This window comes from Xenopus laevis, chromosome 6L, assembly GCF_017654675.1.
Source record: "Xenopus laevis strain J_2021 chromosome 6L, Xenopus_laevis_v10.1, whole genome shotgun sequence".
Classification (NCBI taxonomy): domain Eukaryota; kingdom Metazoa; phylum Chordata; class Amphibia; order Anura; family Pipidae; genus Xenopus; species Xenopus laevis.
In genome coordinates, this window is record NC_054381.1 from 49,524,320 (window position 1) to 49,541,396 (window position 17,077).

Sequence of the window (17,077 nt, forward strand, 5' to 3'; positions counted from 1 at the left end):
CTCTGGCCTGTGCCAATTTTCTTAATCTCAACACTGCACTTAGTAGCTCAGGTTCTCCACTATAATGTGAAGCGTTTGCTGCCCAATTTACTAGCGTAACTAACTCTTAGTTCTATAGCAAACTCCACTTCACTCTTTCTGTCACTGACTAGTAGTCTAACAATTACTGTGGAGTGGTAAATAGGCCAAATATGATCTTCCTCTATGCCATGCCCTTTATATAGGCTCTAACCCTTCAGTTCTCCCATTTCTAATTTTTTTTTGGGAAAAGTCCCAACCAAGGGTGTTGCTCAGACCTATTGTCTTCAAACCTAACTATCATTAACACACATATACACAATAAAATCTATTTCACCTCATGTACAGAGTCTACTCCAATTCCACTTAGATGGTACTGGGAGCGGGTAGATTGCAATGATGACCTTTTGAATATGATGTAGGCCATACTTGCCCAAGAATGCCTATACAGCAATTCAGTGAAATGGGCAATAGACATAGAGTGCAGCATAGTTTTGCAGTGGCTTACATGTACCAAATCACAAGGGACTAAATGGCAGAAATTACTGCCAGTTAACCAAGCCCAAATATTTCCCAAAAAATGCATATCAAATGGAAGAAAGCAAAGATGAACTGTTATACAAAACAGCAGTTAAAGATTATTAAAATGCTACCTACTGGCAATATTTGTTAGTGTGACAGACTAACAAATGGGATGTGGTCAGTAATAATGCTGTTGTGATCCGGATGATAAAATGGAATGTATTCTGCTGAGTAGAAAAATGAACCGCTGAATGCAATCTACAGGGTATTTGTGTTTGATTCCTGTATTTTACAATTTAACCTCAAGTGTTGTTTACTAAACACCAGTGTGGCTACTATTTGTCATTTCTTCTTTGGCACTGGCATCTCTCCCCCAGAACTACAAGATTTATGGTTAGAAATAAGACAAGATGGCTTACAAGGATGATTTGTGAAAGAACAATGGTTTTAGCAAAACATAATATGTTTTTTTCTTCATGCCGTCAAGGGAAAAGGAATGCAGGACCTGAGAAACCAATATAGCTGTATTAAACTAAAAGCATGATGAATAATTTAGCATACAGGGGCACAACAAACAAAGAGGATTGCTTTTTTTTTCATGAGTATGAACTCAGTTCATTAGATATATATTTCTGATAATGGGTACTGTATAGACGCACATTTGAGTAATAGTAATATTTTAACATTTCAATAAATGCAACAGAGAGATTTAGGTTGGGAGTCTTCGATTGGAGAAATTTGTAGCAGTGCTAACTGGCTGCAGGTTATATCTCCTTGCCATCAATAAGAAATGCAGTAAATAACTTTGCTGGTGATTATAACCCAATTTGCCAGTGCATGTGTCTGCGCAATATTCTGGATGCTGTCCAACCAACATCACTTATCAATGCTGTCCATGGAAGGCAAGTGAACCATAAGTCTTTCGCAGTTTTTTAAAATTTTTGTAGCTCCAAACTAATATCATAATGAATCCAGAATACCCACAGCGAGTATTGGCAACACGTATAGCAATTGATACCATTATCTTAAACAGAGTGGGAGTAAAGATGAGAATTTATTTCAGTAAAACTGTTTTCTTTTTAAATGTGAAACCCATTTGTTAACATATGAATTTGTTGTCTGTACTCTACATATTAATAAATAGTCCTTGGCTCTTAAAAGATAAGTAAAGTCAGAACTTTTTTATCAAATGAATGATATAGTGGTATTCAGAGAGTGGCAGTGCCACCGTTCCTTCAGTCTGTAGAATCCTTCATAGGGATCCACATGCCTTAAATAAACATTTTGTCATGTATGCACATCTGTCTTGATCAGTCATACACCATTGGCAGAATTTTGGAATGATAGTGGACATATGTCTGGGTGGGTGGATTGTAGGCATAAGAGCATACATTTATCCTCAAACACATAGAGGCTCAGGGCCCCCTAGGTTTGTCTGTAGTCGGGGCTCTGTGCCAGAGGAGACTTCCCAATGATGGAAAATAGTGTGTCACAAGCTGTAAAAGTGGCAGGGCTTGTATGGGGGCTGGCTGGCTTAGGTGACTTGTAGGTGGGGGTTTCACATGAATGGGGAGTGTTCTGGGTGGATCAGGTGCATGGCTGAGAATGCAAGGGGTCCCCAGGTGACCAGTGGCTTAATATTTGGGGCTTCCTGGTGTAAATGTAAAAATATCTGGAACGGTCCAATTCCTATGACGGACGAATGGCTAGTGTCAGAGGGTTGATAGTTGTCACCCCCACCCTCTATGACGCCATAACGCTATAAGGCCCAAGGCAGGATGGACTAATGGTCTACTGTGGACAATGGTCACTCATATAGCTTATACTAGGCCATACAAACAAAAGATTATCACTCTGTTACTTAAATTCCAGAGTGTTAGCATAACGCCAGTCTGTCTGTTGGGGCCCCTTACTGCTGAAGTGCTGCTCAAATTACTGGAAATACCATAATGGCCTTGGTTAGCCGATAGCTGATTGCGAGGCTGTGGACTGTTGGAGCTAGGCACAGTATGTTACCACATTCCTTTGATAACATGTAAGACTAAGTAAATCATTTAGACATTAATTGTACAAGGAGGAGACAGACTATGTATGGTATTTCCGTGAAACCCTTGTCACACTTATTGTAAAAGCCTTCTGAAAGCTATATAACGCCTGGACCAAGAGGTGTGTCTTTGGTAAGTCCTTGGCTGACATTCTGTGTGTTACTCCAACAGCTTACCCAGACAAAACTGTTATGTTGTATTATGTAAGAATAAATTGCCTGACTATTTCTAAAGGTTTTCCTTTACTGAGTTTTGTCTTACACGAGGTCAAAATGGTACTACTAAAAATACCATCACTGGGGGCCCTGCCAACTTAGTAGTATGGGCCCATGTTTACAGATGGTGGATCTGCACACACATTGCACATACACACATACATACCTCACCACATATATTAGATATATGCATATGCATTCATTATACATATTAATCGCTGAAGGCTTTAATGATATATTTAATTGGCTATATACTTTGCATATCACTTATAACTATATTTCACACAGATACTTTATCAATTGGAGAGTGATACTTTTAATCATAAGAGGTTCACACAAATTTTAGAGTCTTTGAACATCTCTACCCAGGTGACCCTTCTGGTAGCTTGACCTGAGTGCTGGAAAGTCATGAGAACGTTTTTATACATATGTTATACATATATACATAATTCAGAACATTATCTAACATCTTTGCATATGTTTTTTCTTTTTTTAAAATGCACACAAAATATGTAGCCTACAAGAAAACAGAAAGATGGGGGTCGTGGAAACCACATGACTTTTATCCTGCTTTTTAGTCTATAAGGCACTAAGAAGTCTCTGAATCCCCCACTATTGTAACATAATTATCTTAATACCACCTGGCGTTTCAAGCCTTGTAAGTTTGTATGATCTCCCAGAAGTCAGCTTGCAAAATCACTATACAAGTTAGACCCCAGAACAAATATCCCTAATGCTTATAGTCATTCATGCGATAAATGCTCTTCCCTAACTGTCACATACACAGAAGAAGTAAAGTGTATATAATGCATGATATTTTATACATTTACTTTCTTAGCCACCCAAAAAAGAGAGATAAGTGTCTGATATATGATTGTATTAAAGGAATTCAGACAGCTGTGTGCCACCTCAACCCTGACACTGATTAGAGTATGTGTGTTCAGGTCATAACTGTGTATTTGTAGGTGGACAATGGGTAGGAGACACTCGATGCATTCGTTTTCTGGAGATTCACTTAATAAATGCTGACATATTCCTTGCTGTGACATTAGCTTTACCAAGGAACATGTCTCCAAATTGTTTTAGAAGAAAACCTAGAGCACATTTTCAGGGCAAGGTCAGAATCACTTTGAGGTTGATATCCCTTTTCTTACTTTTATATGCAACATGAATAATTGAAGTTACTGAAAGAGATACTGGGAACTGACAGACTGATGTTTAATTTTTGAGATTTCAAAGGTCTTTTTAAAAGACGAAAAGACTGTCCAAGGTGACACCTGTTTTTCTGCCTGTTTGGTGCCATGAGTAAAAATAAAAGCCACACACACATGTAATGTGTCAACAGGAATGGTTTTAGGGTAGCGCAAAACTGGGCATTAACTATGGGATCAGTATTGGGCTCCTTTAGTAAGAAAATTTTCAACAAACTGTACTAGTTATTACATTTCAATGTATACATTGTCCAAGTGTATTGTCAACTGCCAAACTACAGTTCCCAGAATTCCACATACATGCAAAGATGGTTGGAGGGGTTCTGGGAGTTGACATATAGGAAACGACTAATTTATCTTGTTTTCTTCTCTAACCCTTTTGCATTGCCATTGAAAAAAGAGTCCATATGATTATTTTTTAGCACAATGCATTCAGCAAAACATTATCTTTCTATACAGGTTAGAGGCTGGTAGAAGGGATTCTGTTTATTATGAGGGAAAGGAGAGCCACATGTTATATACAGTATATATATATATATATATATATATATATATATATATATATATATATATATATATATATATATATATATATATATATATATATATATATATATATATATATATATATAGTTCACAAATGCATGTATCATCTAGGCTGTTCCTAGGGTGGCACCAGACCTAACTAAGCCCCCCAACCATGTGCAATTGATGTCACACACGGCTGCACATGATGTCAATTCCTGTGCGCATGATGTCACATCAGGCAAAAAAAAAACTGACTGTTAACCCCTCACCCCCTCAGCTCTGTTGACGGATTTATACAGGTAGTCTCTGGTGGAGGCTGGGGAGGGTTTTTATTTTTCTATAAAAAAAAAAACCCATCCATTTTATAGGCACCCGACAATGAATTACTTCATATTTAAGGCCTCCTTTGAGTTGCTGCCTTCATTTACCTTTAGAATGAGTTCTAGTAGTATCACCAGATGACATAAAAATGGGTGCTTGCATAAAACACAAAGAGAAAATGGCAGGGTGTATTGGAAAAGGCACATAGCAATTCAGCCCAATTTAAAACATTTATACAGCTGCCTGACTTGCTCAGCAAGGTATAATCATGATTCATGAATTGTAGTTTTGTATCTCTGCTCCTAAAAGGAAAATTATAATTGAAACAGACGATTTTCCCCATCTCCTGTAATGGAAATGCTGACAGAAATATTTTTTTCATTCCTGGCATCAAAAAATGCAGTTTATTTTGCAGTTTAGACCTCAAAGTCAGGAGAAAACTGACAGCATCTTTTCCTTGTGTATTTGTTGGATGATGAGCAAGCAAAACAACGTTAAGAATCAGATGGCAGAACAGACAGGTCCACAATATATATATATAAGATACAATGCAAAGGCAACAAAAGACATAAGCAGTAACAAGGTCTGTTAGATAATGTATAAAATTAAATTAACATTTATGTAATGAGTATTATCTGAGATTTAATTGAAACCCATCTGATTCAGGAAAACAGAAATATTGAACAGTACTTAGTAGTTTCAAGATTTAAGCAATTGGGAAGTTGCTTTCCATGTTACTGATTGGATTAAACAAATGTTACCTTTTTAGGGAAAATATAACCTAGGGGGCAAAAGCGCACCCCTTAGTGCTCATTCAAAAAGCAATTGCACCTAGCATGGGATTTTCAATTCAGTGTAAACTGCACATCACAACAAAATAGAACATAGGCAAATTTTGCAGACGCAGTATGTGGAGTGTGCCTATGTTCTATTTTGTTTTGAGTATAAGAAGGCTTTTTGTTTGCAGCAGGGCCTACATGGAGCACCTCCAGTGAGTTATTAAGTCTTTTGTTTATACGGAACAAGTTTTGCGGGGAATGAGTTTAAAAGATTGGATGACATCACAACTAAACCCTGGACACAAGTGTTTTTTTATTAAACTGATTCAGATGCGCAAATTTATAAATCGTAAGGTGGCAGGAGGGAGGACATCTTAGTCTCTTTGATCCATTTTGGAATATTCAGAAAAGTGAAGTGAACAAGTGTATAAAACATGCCTTTTTATTTGCACTTTGCACCCAGTGCACTACGTAAATGTTCCCCAACCCTATCTGCACACATGACTTTGCAAACTCATGCGTTATTTCTGTGATTGCTATAAACATAAATGCATTATTTTGTTTCCTTCACAACCAAGGCAAGGGTGGTGAATTCCTACAGCATCACTGGCACTCTCCCTTTCCCTTTTTAGAAAGATGCCACTGACCCCAGAAATCACCCTAACAAATTATTCCAAATTCTATTATATAGGGTTTGACAAACAAAATAAACTTTGCTTAGATTATATAAATTGTTTAAATCTTGTTTCCCTCTGTATTGGAATTCACAATAAAAGCAAGTGTGAAACTACCTGGGAGGCGATGGGTTGGCATCTGGTTGCACATGTCTTTTTCTTCCTGACGCGCCCTCATCGTGCTTGGCGCAAAATTTGAATATTTAAAGGAGAACTAAACCCCCCGCAATGTTAAGTCCCCACTGGCCCCCCTCTCTGCCTCCCCCAGCACAGCTTGCCCTCTTGAAATAATGACCGCACATGCAGAGTGAGCGCAGCGGAGCTAATGGGTGCCATTTTCTTCTCTCTGGCAGTCTTCATGAAGTGAACGGTGTAATGGCACACGCGCAGTTGGAGCAATCTTCTGGTTCACGACAACTGGGCATGCGGCGAAAGAGACAGGAATTGCCGAAAGGCAGGAAGTAGACACGAACATTACCGAAGAGAAGAAGATGGTGCCCGTGAGCGCAGCGGAGCTCACTCTACGTTCACTCTGCATGTGCGGTCACTATTTCAAGAGGGGACATAATTCTGGGGTAAGACTGTGCAGAGGGAGGCAGGGAGGGAGCCAGTGGGGACTTAACATTCGGGGGGTTTAGTTCTCCTTTAAAGGCAGCATGTCCTAATTTATGTTGCCCAACGTAGGTTTATTGTAAGATAGTTCCTGGGTGTGCTCATTGTCTTGTTCCTTGTTCTTGACTCTTGCCTGTCCCTGACTTCTGCTGATTTGCTGCCTCTACTGGCCTTAACCTGTTATTGACTATTCACCCGCATCCTGAATTTGTACTGCATTTACTGTTTGGTTTGACCCTGGTCATTAACTGCGCTTGTGGTTTCTGATTCCGTACTGTACCATCTATCTGTTCTACAACTACACTTGCTCTAACTCTGTTCCCCCTGTTAAACGTTATAGTTCCCTTTCGCCTTGGTTCTCTCACTTTAAGACCTAGCGGCATCAGAGAAATGGAGGGCTCCTCCCGAAGTGAGGGAAAACCATATGTGACAGCAAGCAGGCAACAGCAATTTCGTGGGCACTGTTATAAAGGCAAGCTTTGCATCATCCTAAAATCTTGTTTATGTGCCAGAATGGGCACAAAGGAAAGAGAAAGTAATTGCCTGCCCTGCCTCTATGCCCGCGACATAGTGGCAATATATTTTTGACAGCTGAGATTTTGAAATACCTTTATTACAGGTATTGAAAAAAATGTTTAATTTAAAAAGGAATTTTATTATACAGATATTTTTGTCTGGGTGACAAGTTGTCTTTAAATGAATTGTTCAGTATAAAAATAACAACTGAGTAAATGGATAGGCTGTGCAAAATAAAAAATATTTCTAATATAGTTAGTCAAAAATGTAAATCTATTTATCCAGTTTTTATTTTTACAGGAACTGTTCCTTTAAGAGTGACATTATTGTTGCTGTTCAACTGAAGTTGCTTTGTTACTTTACATAATATATAGTGAATAAAGTACCCCCTCTTGTAAAATATAAGGATATTATAAGTTACCGAGGAGTTTCATGACCATATAAAAACACGAGGCCGAAGGTAACTTCTAATATCCTCATATTTTGCAACTGGGGGTACTTTATTTATTATAATACACAAGTTTCAGTGAGTCATGTGACAGAAATGACATCAGAACTCACCCATTATAACTGATGACATCAGAACTCACCGTTTATAAGGATATAATTTACAAGATATTTATGGCTTTTGTGTATTATATATATATTATGTCTAACTAAAGGCATTTCTGTATAGATAGGTCTTCAACACAAATTTTTGATTCCAGTTCATGAGCACTTGAAGCAGCCTGCTTTTTTTGACCCAACCCATTTATTCACTGGTGTGAATAATCTTGTACATTTAAAAAAAGTAGAATACATGGAAATTTCTGTGCTGCTTATTTTTTGTTTGTTTGTCTGTATGCTATTATTGGTGGCTTTCCCTCTCAGCCACTACAAGCACAATTTTGTACAATCTTAAGCTGCAGTTTTCATTTAATTATTTTAAATCTTTCATTACAAATTCTGTAATTTTCAGTGTATAGATAATCCTAACAAACACAGGTAAAATGAGTGGTAAAATGGGGTTCACTCACATTTCTGATTATTTCTGTGCCTTACTCGACACAAGCATAGTAAACAGCTGCTTTCAGGACAAGAGCAGTCATCTGTGGTGCCTTAGAGTCATTGCACAATCCATTGACTCTCTGAGCTATGCTTCTCTAGGAGGACCAGCTTTAGTATCTGCCTGCTACAGGGGGGAATTTGGCTTTCTAGGTAATTGAAAGGAATGGTAATGGAGCATATTGGAACTACAGAAAGGAAAGCTTTGCATCATTTCGTTTCACAACATTAGTTTCAATATCATTAATGTGAGATAAGCAGTTAAAGAAATCAAAGCGTTCAGTACATTATATTACATGATCACGTTGGGAATATTGAAGAGAATACTAAAACTAGCGTCTTAGTATAGTTTCAAGTCTGAATAATTTTTTTACAAATGTTTAACATTAAGTTTTATAGCTATATATGTTTTAGAACAGTGTTTTGGCACTCAGAACATTTACATTTTATAGTCTATAGTGACCCAATTACCTGTGTTTGCATGTGTTTCCTAGCATGTATTGCTAGCATGTAAATTGGCTCTTGATGAAGCTGCCCCTGATGTTACTGTGTTTGTGTGATTATGGTAGGGAAATTAGATTTTAATTAACACTGGCACAGGCATTCAGGTGAGTGATTAAACATGCTCTGTGCACCGTGGACAGGGGTGGATTAATGCACAGACTCCCCTAAACTATAGTCTAGGGGCCCAGTGTGATCAGGGGCCCAACTAGTTTTTTTCAATTAATTATTTCTATTTTTGTTAATATTTCTTTTTATTTGAACAGCTGGGTCCAGCCAGACGCACCTGTTGGGTGAAGAAGGAAGGCAAGAAGGAGTGTGTATGTTGCCTGGATGTGTGCAGATCCAGTGATGTCACTGAGGCGTGCATAGAGAGCTTGCCTGCACGCATGCACTCATCCAGACCTAGCAGTAACCTAGGAGTAGAGCCTGTGGATGTAGCCTTGGGACCTCACATCTCATTAATCTGCCACTGACTGTGGATGCCAGTACGATATAAATAAAGGTTCATGACAAATGCCTTTTATTAGTACAAAGGGAATTTTCACCCATCTTCCCAAACCTTTGTCAAGATTACAAAAGAGTATTCCTCCTTACCTTACAAAAACAAAAATGGATTGGTACACAAATAATTACATTTTATTGAACAAAACCAATATTTGGGCCTGTTTCCAGGCATTTGTCTTGATTCCAGATTCTGTTCTGCTTCCTCTTATAAAGACTCCACGCTAAAAACATTTTAGTGTCAACCTCAGCACCCTCAACACTATCTCCTGTAGTACATAAAAACATATGGAATAATACATAAAGTGTGTCTGGACCAAAAAACATCAAAACAAGAAAAGGTTGTAGGGCTTATTCAGTAGTGTAACAAGAGTGCACTGCCCCCCCCCACCAAAAAAAACCTTCAGATAGGCCAGGCACGAATAGCTGTTCCCAATCGCATTTTTAATGCTATAGAGGAAGCCAACCCTATGGTCCGGGCCCCCCACCACATTTCCTGGCATTTTACTTACTTATCTACTAGCGTCCTAGACATCCCTGCACAAATTCCTGTTTCTGCATGCACAGTAGAGTAAAGCCTGGCAACATGAATGAAGATATTAAGGTAAGGAGATGCCATCACAGAACTTTTTTCCTCAAGCCACTACAGTTTTTCCTAACAGGAGCACCGACCCAAGGAAAAACATAGTAATCTATGTCAATGTATATGGAATGGAGTCTATAGAAGAAATCACATCTCCCAACTGTCCCAATTTTCAAGGAACGTTCACAATTTAGACAGCTCAGCTTGCAGTCCTGGTTTCTTACTGAAATGTCCCGCATTTATCTTTGATCTCCTGTACTGACGTCAGAAAAAGACACAATGTTTCTGAAACTTAATGAAACAAGAGGCTTTTGGTAGAGAGCCCAGGATACTCAGCGCCTTCATTTAGATACAATTGGAAACAATAAGATAAACAGGTTTCTTGGGAAAAAGGAGACTAAAGGTGGCCATAGACACACAGATCCGATCGTACGAATCGAGGATTCGTACGATTTTCGGATCGTGTGTGGCGTGTCCCGACTTCTTTCGTCCGGCGGAGATCGGTCGTTTGGTCGATCGGTCAGGTTTGATTTTGACCCGACCGATCCCGCCGGAACCCAGGGCACATCGTAATCGGATCGTTCGGCCATGCGGCCGAACAATCAGATTACACCCGATATAGCCATGTTTGTTAATGGCATATCGGGGAAAGATCCGCTCGTTTGGCGATGTTGCCAAACGAGCAGATCTTTGCATCTATGGCCACCTTTAAAGCTTAAAGGAGAACTAAATCCCACTTTAGGCAAAAACCCCACTGGCCCCCCTCCGCTGGCCCCACTCCCTGCCTCCGCCCTGCACAGTGCTACAGCAGATTATTTGTCCCCTCTAGGAGTACTGACCCGCACCTGCAGAAGAGTGCAGCGGAGCTCACGAGCGCCATCTTTGTCGCTTCGGTATTTTTCGTGGCTTCTTCCTTATCTTCCGCAATTTCCTTTACTTTGGCGCATTCACAGTGGTAACAAACCCGAAGATTCTCCAACTGCACATGGGCCGATACACTGCTCACTTCACGAAGAATACCGAAGCGAAGAAGATGGTGCCCGTGAGCTCCGCTGCACTCTTCGGCAGGTGCGGGTCAGTACTCCTAGAGGGGACACATAATTAATCTGCTGTAGCACTGTGCATGGCGGAGGCAGGGAGGGGGGCCAGAGGAGGGGGGCCAGTGGGGACTTTTGCCTAAAGGGGGGTTTATTTCTCCTTTACAGAGCAATTTCAACTTAATTAGCAAAACTGTAATAACATAAAAACCTGACCCTAAAACCCCCAGAAATGTGTTCAAACTTTCCATATCCTGCAAAATTTTGTAAAATGGACTTGGTATTTAGGGTGTATGGCCACTCAATAGGTGTGGTCACAAAATTTTGCGGCAGATCTTTTTGTCCCTCGTTTCATTTTTCAAATGTTGGGAGGTATGTAAGATGGGGGGAACACTGTTCTGTAATTCTGATGAAGGTCTTTAAAAAGTTAAAAAATATTTCTTTCTTTCCACCAATTTGGGTTCACCAGAAAATCTAACATCTGACAGCTATCATTGCTTCTTTTGACTTGCCCATCAGGGTTCGGCCTGAGTGAAGTCACATGGCCCGACTCTCCTGATCGTCTGTCAGCAGTGAATATGGGGGGAAATGAATTGCACAGTGGTTAGGGGGGAGTAGTGTGCAATTCATATCAATATGCACAACAATAAAAATAAAATATGGTACATAAACTCAGTTATCAGCTAGCTTTAACACTGAATATGGACTAGTCCAGGACTATGAAGCAGCTGTAATAAAACTGACAGTGTGTGTACCTACCCTCTAAATGCATGAGTAGAATGACAATAATATTAGCTACTAGGAAGCCTTTCTAACAACAAAGGGTACATATAGAAACAGTTCAATGAAAGTGCAGTTAAGTCAGATTGCACAAATAGATCCCGTATGTAATTGGCTACTGAATGGAGCTGAAAGCAGGCAAAAAGCTCAGACATATTCTTCAATAATATTGCTTTTAGGAATATTAAGCAGGAAATTTATTTCTGCCATTTTAATAGCTCCAAGCTTCCCATTCAATACATTATAAAGTAAGTTTTAGATTTTTTTTCAGTCCCCGAGGCAACATATGGAATGGACTGATAAGCTGTGAGCATAATTACTGTCTCCTTTCTCCCTGGAAAGATACATTTACTCTAGATGTTTTTTTCCCTATGCTTTCGGATATTGTTTACTGCAGTGGAAGATTTCAAATGCCTCAAGCTCAAAAAAGATGGACTTAACTTTGTCATGCTGTGTAGTTACTTTGTACGCGGTATTGCTCATTGTACGGCCCCACATCCCGCGTCTATCAAGGGAAAGTGTTTTCAGCAGCACAGTCATGTTTATCAATGCCCTTTGAACATGATTTGCTGCAGCTTAGGGTGATTGTGTCTTTTGATGTTTTCTTCACAGCCTAACAGATACCTTGTTGCCTTTAATGTGATTCCTACAGTTTGCCAGGTAGGACACTCTTGCATTAAAGTCTAACTGGCTGCTTTTCAATTTTTAGAGCTGTAAGCAAGGGATAATGGGAAGTGCAAGTGTATATAAATGTTGTCATTTCAGAATCATTAAGTGCCCTATTTAGAAAGCGTTGAAGTATAAATTTTAATTCATAGATTTTAGTGGCAAGGGAAACACAAAGGTGTCACATTTGTGTCTTGACTGGGAAAAAAAGAAAGAAAAAAGATGTGTAAAAAAACAAAATAAAAGGGATCATTTACTAAGTGCATGGCATAGTACAAAGTGCAAAAATTGGCTAAATTTTCCATGTTTTGCACACTTTGCATTCTGTCCTGCACTTCTCTGTACTTGGTGCAGAGACCAGCCAGACTCTGCACACAATCCTTAGAATGAGCACTAAAGATGGCCATAGATGTTACAATTATGATTTCCAAGAAAAATCATTCGTTTTAATACACACATATAGAGCTGAATCATCAGATATACAGGTAGAAACAATAGAATTCTACCTGTATCTGATGATTCAGCACTAACAATGGCCGATGTTCTGGTGCCTTCAAAGGTGCCCGATCAAAATTTTCCGGCCAGCCCGATTGACGAGCCGACTAATATCCAAGTCTTCTGCCAATATTGGTTGACTTGGAATCGGGGCGGAGCCAAGCAACATGGCGGCGTAGACCCAGAGCTGCTCACCGCTCCTCGATATTGAGCGTGACAGGGAGATTTGCCAGGCGCTAGACAGATGGGCAGGACACAGAAGCACAGCTGGGAGAAGGCAGAGGCGGAAAGTGCGGCCCACAGAAGCCCTCAAGTAACCCAGCGGGAGATCGCGCCGATGTTCAGCCGCAAAACAAAAAGCACTTCGGATGCGGCCAAGATGGCGCCGGCTCGCAGAGGGAGAGAGGAGCGAGCGGAGGCCATGCTGAGAGAGTCCGCGGAGTCGGACAGCAGTGGAGAGGGCGAGAATGCCGATTTACAAGCCCAAATTGCCAACTTGCCGTCCAAAGCAGACATAAGAGCAATGCTGTTGGAGGCGACGGTCCCTATTAGGGAGGATATTAAAGGCCTCAAGAAAGAGCTGGAGGATATCGCTACACGAACAGGCGACCTGGAATCCTATGCATGTGAGTTGCAAACTAATCAAAAAATCCTGTACACTAAAATACAACAGCAGGAAGATTTAGTATGTGACATGCTGAGACAAATGGAGGACCAGGAGAACAGGAATCGGAGAAAGAATCTAAGAATTAGGGGGGTTCCTGAGACAATCCAGAAGGATGATATTAAAGCCTTTTTACAGCAAATCTTTAATAACATTTTAAATAAGGAGAAGGAAAAGGCCGGAGAGATTCGGATTGAAAGAGCCCATAGGGTTCAGAAGCCGAGCAGTGTCCCCCCTAACGTGCCCAGAGATATATTGTGCTGTTTTTTGAGTTATGCCACAAAGGAAGAAATATTACAAAAAGCTAAAGAGGTGGAGAACATTATATACGAAGAAAACACTATTATTCTCTACCAGGATCTGGCTAAAAGCACACTGCGGAAAAGGAAAGCTTTGAAACTCATTACTGATGAGCTGCGGCAGAGGAAGATTATTTACAGATGGGGCTTTCCATTTTCTTTGACAGCCCAAAAAGAAGGTGTCTGGGCCACTTTCCGTTACCCCAAGGATCTAGAGAACTTTCTTAAAAAATTACATTTACCACAGCTGGAACTGACTGAGTGGCCAGAGGATTGCCAGCGAAACTGGGAACTAAAGTGGTCTCAACAGAAGGAGTGGATAAAGATATAAAGTCAAGCTGGAAGAGGGATGACTACGGTAGCAGACGGTAGGACGAGAAAGGACTATGTAGGAAGATTGGTAAAGTACTAAAGGACTGCAAATACTTATAAGAAAGAAAAGTACTGATTAGCAAGAGAGATAAGAAAAATGTATCAAAAGGAGAAAAAAAAAAAAAAAAAAAAATGTATCAAAGGAAGGAAAAAAAAAAAAAAAAAAAAAAGGGGGAGAGGGGAAGGAAAGGGGAAAAAAAGAAAAAAAAAAAAAAAAAAAAAAAAAAAAGAAAAAAAAAAAAAGGAAGAAAAAAAAAGGGAAAGGGGAAAAAAGAAATATGTTTTTTCCTTTTTTTTGCTTTCTTTTATTACAGACATACTAAATAGAAGTATGTTAAAGTGTATGTATACATTTATGTATACTAACTTGCAAGGATTTATGCATCTGTGGATATAAGTTAAATAATTATTATAGACACACCTTACAGAAGTAAGTTAAAATGTATGTATGTATACTAGATAGAAGTATATTAAAGTGTACGCATATATCTATGTATATTAATTCGCAAAGATTTATGTTCCTGAGGATATAAGTTAATTAATTATTATAGACATACCATATAGAAGTATGTTAAAATGTATGTATGTATTTACTCATAGTAATATGTGAGGATTTGTGCATGTGTAGATATAAGTTAGATAAATGTAATATCCCTAGAACAAAAGATTCCCTGTACACAAATTTATTAGATAGAGGGGTGGGAGGGCGTGTCTGAAGGATCATAAGATCATCGCCATCATGATGCTGAGGCGGCCAAGACCCCCAAAAATAGTGGAAATACCACTTGAGTCGCAAATAGGACCAGCCAGCCCCGGGACATGGGTGCCAGGTAGCAGGCGCGGCTTAATTTATGTTGATTTTCTTTTTGTAATGTTTTTTTTTTTTTTTGCTGTCTGCCCCTCCCCTACTTTACCTTACCCAAATACAGCGCAAGATCTTGTGCAAACGATATGGAATTCCCAATCCCTTGTTACAAAAACATAAAGCGGATTTACCTATATAATAATGACTGAATTAGCCAATATGGAATGTAATGTATTGTCGTTAAATGTAAATGGGATCAATGACCCAGTTAAAAGAGCTAAGGTTTTATATGAATGTAAGAAGTATAAAGCCAAAATAGTCATGCTACAAGAAACTCACTCCAGACAGAACCACTTACCTGCTCTAAACTTTAAGAATTATTCTCAAGCATTTTTGAGTAACAATCCGGCTAAGAAAGCCACTGGGGTTTTGACACTTATCCATAAAGACTTACCATTTAAAATGCAAGAAAATAAGAGAGATACAGAAGGAAGATTTGTACTGGTTAAGGGTATGATGGCTAATCAGATGTGCACAATAGCTAACGTATATGTTCCGAACTGTAAACAGAGTAATTTTATGATTGCATTTTTACAGACGTTAGAGGCGTTTAGAGAAGGGCTATTGATCCTGGGAGGTGACCTTAACTTAACTTTGAATCCCCTGATAGACTCCTCTTCAGGTAAAACAAGTGTTTCTTACAAAAGTTTGAAAGGGGTAAAAAGAGCTTTAGCTGATTTACAATTGGTAGACATTTGGAGGATAATGAACCCTAAGAAGAAAGATTATTCCCATTTTTCAAAACAATATCAAGTTTATTCACGATTAGACTATATAATGGCATCACAACAATGGACACACTTGTTTACACAGGCATATATAGCGAGTTCTACGGTATCAGATCATTCACCAGTAATAGTAAAGTATAGTATACCAAAGGTCTCTAAACCTGAGTTTAACTGGAGACTAAATGAATTTCTATTACATGAGGAGGAAAACAGGGAAATAATACACGAGTGGATTAAACAAATAATTTCTAACAACGATACCCCGGAAACTAATCCAATCACACTATGGGAAACACTTAAATGCGTTTTGAGAGGACATCTGGTAGCCTTAGGATCAAACCTAAAAAAAAAGAGAGACAAAAAGATTAATGATTTAATAGGAGAAATCGCACAATTAGAGCAGGTACACAAAGAAACAATAGCACGAAAGACACACACGGAGTTGGAAAATAAGAGAATGCAACTGAATTCACTACTGAACCACAAAATTAAAAAAGCTTATTTGAGAACTAAACAGAACTTATATGAATTCGGCGATAAGTGCAATAAACACTTTGCGAGAATACTGAAAAAAACACAGTGCCAGAACAACATCATGGCGATTAAAAACAATAGGAACGTTACTTATTATGACACTAAGGGGATAGCAGAGGCTTTTGAGGAGTATTATCAGTCGCTCTATAAAATTCAGGTAAAAGATCAATCATCAGAACAGGGGGATTTAATGGAGCAATTTATCAAAGATGCCAAGGTGAAACCTCTTACGCCAGATCAAGCTACAGATCTTGAAGCACCATTTTCCTATAAAGAAATAGAAGAGGGAATTGCGAGTATGCCATTAGGAAAGAGTCCAGGCCCAGATGGCTACATAGCATCTTTCTTTAAAATATTTAAGGCGGATATCACGCCGTTATTATACAGATACTTTAACGCTATTACAGGGAAAACCGGGTTCTATACGCAGGCTCAGGAAGCATTAATAACCATCATACTAAAACAGGATAAAGATCCGATGTTATGTCCGAGCTATAGGCCTATATCTTTAATAAATATAGATATGAAACTTTACGCACAAATACTAGGGAAAAGATTGAAACA